At 42.0% G+C, this 13,280-nt stretch overlaps 1 protein-coding gene across 2 annotated transcripts in view; it reads left to right on the top strand.

Moving 5' to 3' along the window:
* Positions 1-13,280, top strand: part of UBE4B (ubiquitination factor E4B) — a 122,717-nt gene that overhangs the window by 38,406 nt on the left and 71,031 nt on the right. The window lies entirely within an intron of this gene.

Consider the following 13,280-nt stretch of genomic DNA (forward strand, 5'->3'; position numbering starts at 1 on the left):
CTTTATAATTAACGAGCTCATGGTTGATATCCATGGTTGTCTTTGTTGGGAAATGTATCTTTTAAGATATCTGTCTTTTCGCTAAGTGAACTTTTCTATCAAATGTAATAATTATTAACTTTATAATTATTATAATAGTTACGATTCTAAGTAGGAAAAAGCAGGTGCTAAGAGACCTGCACTGATCATCATATCATCTAATAATGTAATATCTGATTGTCAGCTCTGCTCTTGTTTAATGCACTGTCACCTCTGAACAATCCATCTTCATGATCTAGGATAACTTGTCGATTAAAAGTTATCTGCGGAGTTTCTGTTACTATAACTCTCGTTAGGCATCATTGTAGGCCCCTCCTAAGGCAAATATAAATGCTTCTATGTAAATCTGCTACTTATTAAATGAGAGAGGCTCAGACCAAAACATGTTAGTAATAAACGATGCCTGTGTCTGAAATGTTTCCTGGTTACACTGCTTGGAGAAGCTGTGGTGATCTACTAGGAGAAAGGTTCAGGATTCCAATTGTGTTTTCTCCTTTTTCTGCCTTTGCCTGTGGTGCCACTGGCAGTGCTGCTTGTCTCACCATGATCAGACCCCACCTGGGATGCTGGAAAGTGTCCGGGGAAGAGCTTGTGGAATGGGGAGGGACTTCACTGCATCAGCCGAGTGTGCTGGGACTTGGAACCCTGCCCGCTCTCGGCAGCTCCGGCTGCTCCTCGCCACAGCGGGCCATCTCAGCATGCCCCTTAGGCCCGCTCGTGTCAGCCTCCCCGGCTCCCCTGTCCTCATGCCTTGTCTCCCAGTCTCTAACCCTTATGTGCTTTGTCACATGTACCTTTCCTTCCCCACTTCCCCAAATTCTGAAAGCCTTGTGCCCAGCCGCCAGCAAAGTCATGCTCTGTCAGCGTCCCTTCCCCTTAGTGCTCTCACTGGATCTGACCTCTTTCTCCGTTGCTTTCTTGTTTCTTCTTCTAGACCATTCTTCCTCTACCCTGAAAACACATTGGTTTGAATCTTGTGTCACCTAACAATATTCTTCACTTCTCTCCCTTGTTGAGGCTTATATTCCAAAGCCTGCTCACCCACAGGACTCATTATGTCTACTATTTGTCTGTCCAGCACTGTTTCTGTCTTAATTTGTGATGATTTCATTAGCCATGTGGGATGATCCTTCCAGAACTCCGACCTCTCTGTTTCTTGAGCTCCTCCCCTTCAGCAACCTTTCCTTCCCTCTGACTCCAGCCACTCACTGCCATGGTCAGACTCTAGATTTTTCAGTCTCAGCGACTTCCTGACCACCACCTTCGGCTTTTTAGCTCACCCCTCTGTGCCCAAATCCTCAGTGTTCCCTCGGGGCTACAGTCCGTTGACCCATCACCTTTTTACTTTCCTCATGTTCCCGCTCCTCGTGTCCTTGCTTCCCTCCTCAGCCTGCGGAAATTTCATGGCCAGTCACTACTGTCACTCCTTCTCTGGCCTCTCTCTCACTGTCTTCTTCCCTTAAAGTATGATCCTCGTCTTAAGTCCCAGTCCCCTCCTGTTCTTGGTCTCTTGCTGTGAAATAAGGCTAGAGAAAAACCATACTAGCAGTCTCATTTCAGAGCCATCATCACAAACTCAAGTGGACCTTTAATACTAGTGAGTAATTGTACGGTATTTCCTTGTTCACTCTCCCACAGTCTGTTGCAGTCTATTTCATACCTTCTCTAATCTGTAACACCTCTTCTCCATGTACACTCTTGGCTGGTGGCCCAGCTTCCAGTTTTGTGGAGAGAACAGACGCAGGCAGAAGGGAACCTACCTCCTTCAACTTCGATCCTGCCTCCACTGCCAGCCAGTATGTGCGGCCAGTTCTTGTCATAGTTGAACTGTCCCTGCCCTTGCTGCCGTCTGTACCCTGGATCCCATCTCCTCTCACTGCCCAGAGCCATCGCTACAGCAGTTCCTGTCGTCTCTTCTGCTTCATCTGGTTCTCCATCTCAAGTGGAAACCTTTTATTTTTGTTTAAACAGCCATTGTACATGCTGTTCCTTCTCGCATCATGGGAGTAAATGAAAAAGAACTCTCTTGATCTCATATCCCCTGCTGACTTCCACCCCACTTCTCTGCACCCCTTCACAACAGAATTTCTAGAATGAGTTGCCTATCTTTAGTCTCCTCTTTCTGTCCTTGGACCTTGCTGAGTCGAGTCCCATCAGGTGAGGCCTCCTGTGGTCAGCTCTGAGTCACCATCTGGTCTGACCTGTCAGCTCCATTCCATGTGGCTTTGGTCTTCTTCTCCTTGAAACACTCTCTCTTCAGCTTCAGAGCATTACACTCCTGATTTTCATCCTGTCTCCATCTGTTCCTTCTTAGTTCTTTGTATGAGTCTTTTTCATTTCCCAAGCTTCTAAAGGTCAGGGTTCAAGGGCTCAATATTTAACCTCTTTTCCTCTCTATCTCTATGCTTTATTCTCTTATTAATTTTATCCAGTTTCCTGGGTTTGATTAGTATTTCTAATTTAACGAAGTTGGTACCGAAGTTGGCCTGTTCTTTGAACTTCAGTGTGAAGTTCATCTGATACACGTCTCACAGTTGACACATTCAAAATCAAGTTCGTGATATTTCCTTACATCTTATTTTTTCTTAGAACCCTATCTTAGTAAATGATAACTCATTTTTTTTCTAGTTGCTTAAGCTTAAAATGGGCATCCCTGGTGGCTCAGATGGTAATGAATCGACCTGCAGTGGAGGAGACCTGGGTTCAATCCCTGGCGAGGGAAGATCCCCTGGAGAAGGGAGTGGCAACCCACTCCAGTATTCTTGTCTGGAGAATTCCATAGACAGAGGAGCCTGGTGGGTTATATAGTTCGTGGGCTTGCAAAGAGTTGGGCATGACTGAGTGACTAACACTTCACTATTCTTTAAGCTTAAAACCTTCTCTCTTCTTTTTACCTCATATTCTAGGTTGAGAGTCAGCAAATTCTTACTTTAAAGGGCCAGTTAGTAAATATTTTTGGCTCTGCAGGCTGTGCAGTCTCTGTCACATTCTTCTCTGCCCCCTAGCACAGAACAGCCATAGACTCTGTGTCAACTGATGAGCATTGCTGTGTTTCAATAAAACTTTATTTACAAAAATAAGTAAGTGTGGCCTCTGGACTGAGGCTTGCTGACCTCCGTCCTAGGTCCATCAGCAAAATTTAGAACCAGACTCAATTCTCACTACCTCTTCTCATCTCACCACCTCTCCTGCTGCTGCCCAGGTTCAAGGCACTTGCATATCTCGCCTGAACTACTAGAGTGGGCTTTAGATGTGTCTCTCCGTGCCTGCCCTGGTTTCACCTCAGTCTGTTGTTCATGCAGAGCCAGACTGGGTTCCACTGAAGCAAGACTACTGCACTGCAAAGCATTATTCTTTTCAGCAAGGAGGATAGTTATTGTCACAACAGTAACCAACAGACTTGGGCAACTCTGAATGGTTCATTCTTGGCAGATGCACTTCTATGCTGTTAAGTCACCATTGTGTTTCTCGTAATCATCATCATTCATAATCACAAACAGGTAGATATTATTAGCCATACTCTTGGCAGATTGGATAAACAGATTTTCAGGAAGTGAAGTGAAAGTCACTCAGTGGTATCTGACTCTTTGCAACCCCATGGACTATATACAGTTCATGGAATTCTCCAGGACAGAATGCTGGAGTGGGTAACCTTTCCCATCTCCAGGGGATCTTCTCAACCCAGGGATCGAACTCAGGTCTCCTACATTGCAGGCGGATTCTTTACTAGCTGAGCCACAACAAAAGCCCAGATTTTCAGGAACTTACTAAATAGGTTTAAGTAAAACAGAAAATAAACCCCTCCTAAGACAGGTCACATCATCTTCTGTTGTCTTCTGGCCTCAATCGAAATAAAAGTCAGAGTCCTTACCTCGAACTGGGACTGCATGAGGTCCTACCCTGAACCTGTCCTCCTCTCTCCTTGCCCTGCTTCCTCCTTCAGCTACAACTGTGCTGGCTTCCCCTCTGTTCCTGGGACATTCCAGACATGGTTCCTGTTTGTGTTTGTTTTTGTGTGTCTGTGTGTGTTAGTTACTCAATCCTGTCCAACTCTTTGAGACCCCATGAACTGTAACCTGCCAGGTTCCACTGTCCATGGGATTCTCCAGGCAAGAATACTAGAGTGGGTTGCCATTCCTTTCTCCAGATCTTCCCAACCCAGGGACTGAACCCAGGTCTCCGGCATTGCACGTGGATTCTTTACTGACTGAGCCACCAGGAAAACCATGGTACCTGTTTGGGGCTTTTATGTTTGCTGTTTCTTTGCCTAGAATGCTCATACCCTAAAATCCACACGGCATTTTCCTTCCACTCTTCATATGTTTACCCAAGTGTCACTTTTTCATAAAGGCCACCTTGTCTACACTTGATCTTAGCCAAAAGGCTGAGAAGTGATGACCACCTTGTCTAAACGTTCAACCTGTATCTGACATAGACACTTTTTCCTTGAGCTCTTGTTGCCCGCCAATATAGCATGTATATTGCTTGTTGTTGTTCTTCAGTTGTGTTCGACTCTTGGATCCCATGGACTTCAGCGTGCCAGGTTTTCCTGTCCTTCACTCTCTCCTAGAGTTTGCTCAGATTCATGTCCATCGAGTCAGTGATGCCATCCAGCCATCTCACCCTCTGTCGTCACCTTCTTCTCCTGCCTTCAGTCTTTCTCAGCATCATGGTCTTTTCTAATGAGTCAGCTCTTTGCATCAGGTGGCCAAAGTATTGGAGCTTCAGCTTTAGCATCAGTCCCTCCAATGTATATTCAGGATTGATTTCCTTTAGGATTGACTGGTTGGATCTCCTTGCAGTCCAAGGGACTCTCAAGAGTTTTCTTCAACACCACAGTTGAAAAGCATCAGTTTTCTGGTGCTCAGCTTTATGGTCCATCTTTCACATCCATACTTGACTACTGAAAAAACCATTGCTTTGACTAGGCGGACCTTTGTCAGCAAAGTAATGTCTCTGCTTCTTAATACGCTGTCTAGGTTTGTCATAGCTTTTCTGCCAAGGAGCAAGCGTCTTTTAATTTCATGGCTGCAATCACCATCTGCAGTAATTTTGGAGTCCTGGGAAATAGAATCCCTCACTGTTTCCATTACTTGTAGTGTATCCTGTTTTCTCTGCTTCCTTTCCTAGTGTGAGCTCCATGGGGGCAGGGACTTGTGTGCATTTTATTCATGAAAACAGTGTGAGTAGTTTCCATGAGGATGATGATGCCTTGTGCTTACCCTCTGTGGTCCTAGATGGCAAACGTAGGGCCAATTGGTAGCTTTATTATCCACTGAGTGTGAAGGGAAGACTTCTGTTCCAGAATGAAGTGCTTCTTGGACAAATACTGGGTTGGCTGCCACCCGTGGTAAAAGGTTCTGATCCGGTAGTGACCAGGCAGTTATTCTGCAGTCTTCTTATTGCTTAACCCTTGGACTGCAAGGAGATCCAACCAGTCAATCCTAAAGGACATAAACCCTGAATATTCATTTGAAGGACTGATGCTGAAGCTCCAGTACTTTGTCCTCCTGATGCAAAGAGTCGACTCATTGGAAAAGACCCTGATGCTGGGAAAGATTGAAGAGGGCGTCAGAGGATGAGATAGTTGGAATGACTCAATGGACATGAGTTTGAGCAAACTCCAGGAGATAGTGAAGGACAGGGAAGCCTGGCATGCTACAGTCCATGGGTTTGCAAAGAGCTGGACGCAACTAAGCGACTGAACAACAATTTCTTAATCAGGGTGCTTTCAGTACAAGTGACAGAAGCAAGTGTTCGGAAATTGGCTGTGAGTCCTGTGGTTGCTTCTCCCATCAGGCCCCAGCTTCTGCAGTGCCACCTACCTTTGTATTAGTTTCCTGAGGCCATCATAGCAAAGTATCCAAAACTTGATGATTTAAAACAATAGAAATTGTCCTCTCACAGTCCTGGAGATTAGAAGTCTGATGTCAAGGTGTCGGCAGGGCTGTGCTCCCTCTGAAGGCTGGAAGGAAGAATCCTTGCCTCTTCTCCCTTCAGTTGGTTGCTGGCACTCCTTGTTTTCACTTGGCTTGTGGCAGCATCACTCCAGTCTCTACTTCAGGCTTCTTGTGCCCATGCCTCTGTGTGGCTGTGTTCAGGGTTCCCTTTTGTTTTTGGGGTGAAGGGACTGCACTGCCTGACTTGTAGTAGCTTCCCAGGTGGTACAGTGGTAAAGAGCCTGCCTGCCATTGCAGGAGACATAAGAGACTTGGGTTCCACCTATGGTCAGAGAGATCCCCTGGAGAAAGGGAGGCATGGTAGCCCACTCCAGTACTCTTGCCTGGAGAATCCCATGGGCAGAGGAGCCCGGCGGGCTGCAGTCCACGGGGTTGCAAAGAGTTAGACACGATTGAAGCGACTTAGCACACAATATAATGTTGCTTCTGCCTGTCTTAAAGCTTTATAAACATGGTGAATGTTTTTCTTACACATGATAGCTGTTTTTTTGGTTATCATCATTGATAATGTTGCGTTTACATTTCAGCTTATCCAGTGTTTACTTAGGGCTGTTGCAGGTCAAACACGGTGCTTGGTCATGGAAGCACAGAGATGAGACAGACTCATTTTCTTTCCTGGAAGCGCTTACAGTCCAGCAGTGGAGAAAATGTTCTTTAGTTTCCTTTTAAAAATCTGTGCTTGTTAAATTCCTGGGACGAGAGACTGGTTTTCTTGGTTCCTTCCCCCATCTTGAGATCGTTGTATGATTACCTAGTCTTCAGAAATTCTTAACCCTCTGGGATGGCTTTTCTTTTATAGTCTTGTTTTGGAATTATGCTTATCTCCCCTCTGTTCCCTCTGTTGTTTACCCATCGGACATCTTGAACATGTCCAATAAAGCCTCGCCCTCCCTGGCTGTCATGACCTCTCCCAAGCTGTGGTCATTCTTGCTCAAGAGTTCCCCTGTGAATCCTTTATCACACAAGTTCCATCTTGACAGAATGATTAGGTCTGGTGGAGCAAGTTCTCGTTGCCTTTTTTGTCCCTAGTCCTGTGTTTCTTAACTGTTGTCATTCCATTTCCCTTTGGCAAACTGGGGGTAGCCTTCTCAAAAAATACTTTTAAATGCATGTATCATAAAACATGAAGGTATACAAAGGAGACCAATTATATTCAATTATAGTTATGAGAATAGTTTTAAAGATTACGATACCCATACTTTATGTGTTCCTCAAGGAAGGACTTCAAATAAAATATCTGGAAGCTAGTCAGAAAGCTACTGTCATTTTGACCCCCTCAGTTATGTCTACCTCTGTGTGTGGTCAAGATCTGCTCTGGGAGCAGAAATGAGCAGCAAGGGCCTGTTAGGAACAACCAAGAAGCCAAATGATACGTTTGGCTGGCCTCCCGGCTGGTTCTGAGGTCTGAGTTAGAGACAGAATCTCTTTTCTCTAACTGCTAGTCTTTAATATGGTTAGTAATAACCTACATTCTATTTTAGCATTATTCTTGCAAATGGCCTTTGTCATGCTTCCACTTGTGTATATGAACACATGTTTAATGCTTTCTACCTGCAGGCACTGTCTTAGGAGCCAGGGCTGCAGAGATGGGCAAGTCTCAGTTAAGGCATGCTGAAGGGCTCACTGTCTAGTGGGAGGAGGTGGGCTTGTGAAGGGCCCTCCACGACAGGGAAGCCCACAGTTGCTGCCTCAGGCTCATGACTGTGGTGTTTGATTTGTAATTATGATTATTAGGTAATGTTGGGTTGAAAAACCCAAATGAACTTTTTGGCCAACCCAATATGATATATTTTATGTATATTTTTAGTTATTCCATTTTTTTTTTTTATAAAATGACTTTTTAGATTTATTGAAAAGTTGCACACACACTGAAAGTCCCCTTAAGTCCTTCACCCATTTTCCCCTAATGTTAATATCTGGTACATTTATCAAAACTAACATTATCCTTAATATTTTATTATCAACTAAACATAAATGTCCTTAGTCTCATTTAGTCTGTGACAGTTTTTCAGCCTTTTTGTGTTTTTCATTATTTTAGCAGTGGTGAAGAGTACTTTGTAGAGTTTTCCTTACTTTGGCTTTATCTTGGTGTTTTTCTCATGATTAGACTGGGATTTGGGTATAGGAGGAAGACTGTCGTAAAGGTGAAGTTTCTCATCAGACATCTCTGGTGATGTTGATCTTCATTCACCTCCCCGTTAAACTGGGGTTCACAAGGTCTCTCCACTCCTTTTCCAAACTCATTTCTTTGGAATTGAATTCCTAAGTTCAGCCCAATTCCTAAGTTTTACATCCTGGAGGGGGCGAGTATGTACATATATTTTAAATTCTTCTATAAGGGACATTTGTCCAGTTATTTATTTAATCCTTATTTACATCAGCATGCTCAGCATGCTAAGTTGATTCAGTTGTGTCCGACTCTTTGCAGTCCCATGGACTGTAGTGCGCCAGGCTCCTCTGTCCATGAGATTTCCCAGATAAAATACTGGAGCGGGCTGCCAGGCCCTCCTCCAAGGGATCTTCCTGATCCAGGGATCAAACCCACATCTTGTGTCTCCTGTGTTGGCAGGTGGGTTCCTTACCATTTGCATTACCTGAGAAGCCCACATGAGCATGAACTCATGTATATTTATTTTATTCTTTTGAGCTGTAATTCATATTGCTATATCATTTATTTCTGCAGTTTTTAAAAATGCAAGTTGTTCCAATTTTGGCCATTGGGAACTCTTTCATGTTGACTTCTTTGCTGACATGCTTATCCTTTTAGTTTTTTGAGTACTGTCTTTCTGGAATTTGTAAAACGCTCCAGGCTCATCTTATATTTTCTCTGCCCCAGCCATAGAATCAGCCATTTCTTCTCAGAGCAGTCATGGTCTTTTGATTCCAGATGTATGATTCTCTGCATGATTAGTTCTATGGAATATTCAGAACAAATTATAAATGTCATATTTAGAACCAGTCATAAATATCATATTTAGAACCAGTCATAAATATGAAGATCAAAGAGGTTTTCCAATTTGAGTTGTTGGTTTTCTTTTCCCAAGATTTTCGATATTATTGTTTTACTTTACAGGTTTGAAATTCCATTTCATTTGTGTTTATTCACGAGAACAAACTTGTTTCATCAGGAAATTAGCTGATGATCAGATATATCATTCTGCTTTATGTAATAGAATATGTTCATTTTAATTCATGTTGGGGGTGATGTTCATATTCTCCAAATAAGATAGAACTATACTTTGTATGTTTCATGAATGTTAACCACTTAGCTAAGTTCATTGTCAAGGTCTATGTAAAATACTTTAGAATTTTGATTAGCAGTGGAATGAATGATTCCTTTTATAACATTAATGTCTTTTCAAGTTTTCTTTTTTAATTTTAGAAGGTATACAATATATATAGCTTTGGTTTAAAGTAGCTGTGATTGAAGAACTGGTCAGCAGTGTGGGGTAAAGCAAACTGCAGCATTTTCTGTGGAGTGAGAAGTCCTGAGTTTTAATCTTTGTTCTATTTCTGACTTGCTGAAGTTCCTAAGGGAAGTCTTAGACTTAGTGGATCTCAGTATTCTTATCTATGAAAGAGGATTGGGCAAAAGCTTTAAAGTCACCTCACCCCGCTTCCCTTCCTTTTTAACAGCTCGATTGAGGATTTAAGGCTCATTTTGGTGACTCAGTGCTTTCTTTTTCAATTAAAAAAAATTTTTTTTTTTATTGGAGGATAATTTTTCTCCGATAATTGTGTTGGTTTCTGCTGTACAACAACGGGAGTCAGTCCTGGGTATCTATGTATATCCCCTCCCCCTTGACCCTTCCTCCAAGCCTTCACCCTCCTCCCCACCCCTCTTGGTTACTGCAGAGTGCTGGGCTGGGCTCCCTGTGCTGTACAGCAGCTTCTCGCTAGCTGTCTGTTTTACACATGGTAGCGTATGTGTCAGTGCTGCTCTCAGTTCGTCCCACCATCTCCTTTCCCCGCTATGTCTGCAAGTCTGTTCTCTGCATCTCTATTCCTGCCCTGCAAACAGGTTCATCAGTACCATTTTTCTAGATTCCATACATATGCATTAATATACTGTATTTGTGTTTCTCTTTCTGACTTACATCACTCTGTATAACAGCCTCTAGGTTCATGTACTTCAGTTCAGCTGACTCACATTTGTTCCTTTTTATGGCTGAGTGTGCTTCTTTTTATACTAGGGTTGAGCAAGCTTGTGCATTTGTGTGGGTGTGTGTCTAAAATCCTGGAACAGATCTAGTGTTATAGCTTGAAAGTAGTTAATCTGGTCTAGTGTATACCTGAAAGGGAATGTCACTCAGGAAATGCTACAATATTTGTAGGAAACACTTACAGAAATAAAATCCTTATTATTTACTTTTTTGTAGAAACAAATTCATAGTTTACTTTTAACAAGTTCTCGTTATTCATAAAAATTGGGAAAGCTACCATCTTCAAAGGCTGTAGTTCATATATTATTAAGTACACGTGGTTTCCTTCATTCTGTTATGTACACTTTTACTTTTTAAAGATTTGTTTTTTAGTTGCCATGTAGAAATTTTACTCATCTTCTAAGAAAGAATCAGAGGAGTTTATGTGTGTATTTTAGTTCTTTAGTGTCTGGCTTTATGGAGATGAAGACTGGGGGGAAAAAAAAAATCTGCATTCCTTGAAATGGGCTCCCTGACAGCCATCCCTCAAGTTAGAAGGGGAAAAGAGTGAAGATAACAAAAGACTTGTATGATTTGAAGATAAAGTAGTATTTGGTGCTGTTGTTTTGATTTTAGTTATAGTATTTGATTTATATTGCTTCTAAATGAAGTCAGAGACCTTCCTTTTTAATTTTTATTTATTTGATTTTGGTTGCACTGAGTCTTTGTTGCTGTCCAAGGGCTTTCTCTAACTGTGGTGAGCAGGAGCTACTCTTTGCTGTGATGTTCGGGCTTCTCATTGCATTGATTTCTCTTGCTGTGGAGAACGGGCTACAGGGCCTTCGGGTTTCAGTAGTTGCAGCACACGGGCTTAGGTGCCCCACGGCATGTGCAGTCTTCCAGGACCAGGGATCAAAACCAAATCCCCTGCGTTGACAGGTAAATTCTTAACCACTCGACCAGTTTTTTAAGTTTTAAGACAGCAGTAGGGTCCCTCCTAGATTCTAGATGGTATATAGAGATTGGGGAGCATTGGCAAACATAAATTCTGGGGCAGATTTGCCCTATTTGACACTTATGAATGTCATGTGAAAGGTTCAGGGAAAAAAATCAGATGATATTGTCTTATAAAAATAGTGCAAATAGATTGTATTATGCCATATGGTATACTCTGACACTCTGTATGAGTATAGGATTATTATACTCATAGTATATCATAGTACTCATAGTACACTGGATTACAAGTACAGTATTTTAAACAACTTACTGTAATTATTAGTTTAATTTTAGAACTGGTTTTTATAAAGTAGAGATTTAAAGGCTGCTAAATTGATATCCCATAAAAATTGTTGAACTTTATTATTTTATTAAAAAGTTGTCAGGTGAAATGATATTCTCTTAAGGACATTGTTGATGCTCTGTTATTTGCTCCTTCAATAAAGATCTGTTGGGAATTTATTTTGGATTGTTGTTGTTCAGTCACTCAGTCATGTCTGACTCTGCCACCCCATGGACTGTAGCATGCCAGGCTTCACTATCCTTCACTGTCTCCCAGAGTTTGCTCAGACTCATGTCCATTGAATTGGTGATGCTTATACTTGAATTAATTATTTAAAGTTTTACAATCTTCTCTAAGCTTATTTCAGAATTCTTTCTACATCAGATGATTTTGATGTTTTACTGAAATCTACTTATGAATAGTTAGTTCTAGAAGGTCTTGTAGGTCTTCATAGAACTGTTCAACTTCAGCTTCTTCAGCATTACTGGTTGGGGCATATATTTCTTGATGAAAGTGAAAGAGGCGAGTGAAAAAAGTTGGCTTAAATCTCAACTTTCAGAAAACTTAAGATCATGGCTTCTGGTCCCATTACTTCATGGCAAATAGATGGGGAAACAGTGGAAATAGTTGCTGACTTTATTTTTCTGGGCTCCAAAATCACTGCAGATGGTGATTGCAGCCATGAAATTAAAAGACACATACTCCTTGGAAGGAAAGTTATGACCAACCTAGACAGCATATTAAAAAGCAGAGACATTACTTTGTCAACAAAGGTCCATCTAGTCAAGGCTATGGTTTTTCCAGTGGTCATGTATGGATGTGAGAGTTGGACTATAACGAAAGCTGAGCACCGAAGAATTGATGCTTTTCAACTGTGGCATTGGAGAAGACTCTTGAGAGTCCCTTGGACTGCAAGGAGATCCAACCAGTCTATCCTAAAGGAGATCAGTCCTGGGTGTTCATTGGAGGGACTGATGTTGAAGCTGAAACTCCAATACTTTGGCCACCTAATGCAGAGAGCTGACTCATTTGAAAAGACCTTGATGCTGGGAAAGATTGAGGGCAGGAGAAGAAGGTGATGACAGAGGATGAGATGGTTGGATGGCATCACCGACTCAATGGACATGAGTTTGGGTAGACTCAGGGAGTTGGCAATGGCCAGGGAGGCCTGGCGTGCTACAGTTCCTGGGGTCACAAAGAGTCGGACACGACTGAGCCACTGAACTGAACTTATGAATAATAAAGATTTAGTTTCTCTTTCCCTTCTGAGTCCTGAAAAAGTTTTTATAAAGATACATGTTAAAACCCTGCTATCAGGAGTGGGTAAAGTCTTCAAAGAAGAGAGATATGAAAGAGTAGTAAGTGGATTTTCTTGGGATGCTGGGAGGGTTAACATTTTAATCCACTTGATAGTTGTTTCAGCTACAAGTGATAACTCAAGTTGTTTTGTTTTTTAAAACATGAGCCATTTTCCTTCCAGTAATATAGTATGCATTGCCTGAAAATGCCTGGGTGAGCTTTTTTTTGTGGAAAGATTAAACTCATAGAGTTAAAGTAAATTTTAAAATTCTATGAACAGCCTGGTTTTGAAGATTTTGATAGAAACACCATGACCCTGTGTGCCTGGCTATGGTTCACTGCACTCTAGGCTCTATGAGGTCAGGGATGGCAGGATGTTTGTTTTTCCCAAGCTATTGCAAGATAAGATGTTCAGTCAATAAATGGGTTGATCTGTATTTAAGGAAATGGCTTAGATGGATCTATTTGTACATTTTCAATATCTTATTATGAAAATTTGAAGTGCCCAGCAAAGTAGAAGGAACTTGGCACTGAATACTTACATAGTAAGTGCCCTACACA

This window comes from Oryx dammah, unplaced genomic scaffold (genome assembly GCF_014754425.2).
Source record: "Oryx dammah isolate SB20612 unplaced genomic scaffold, SCBI_Odam_1.1 HiC_scaffold_21, whole genome shotgun sequence".
In the NCBI taxonomy this organism is placed as follows: Eukaryota; Metazoa; Chordata; class Mammalia; order Artiodactyla; family Bovidae; genus Oryx; species Oryx dammah.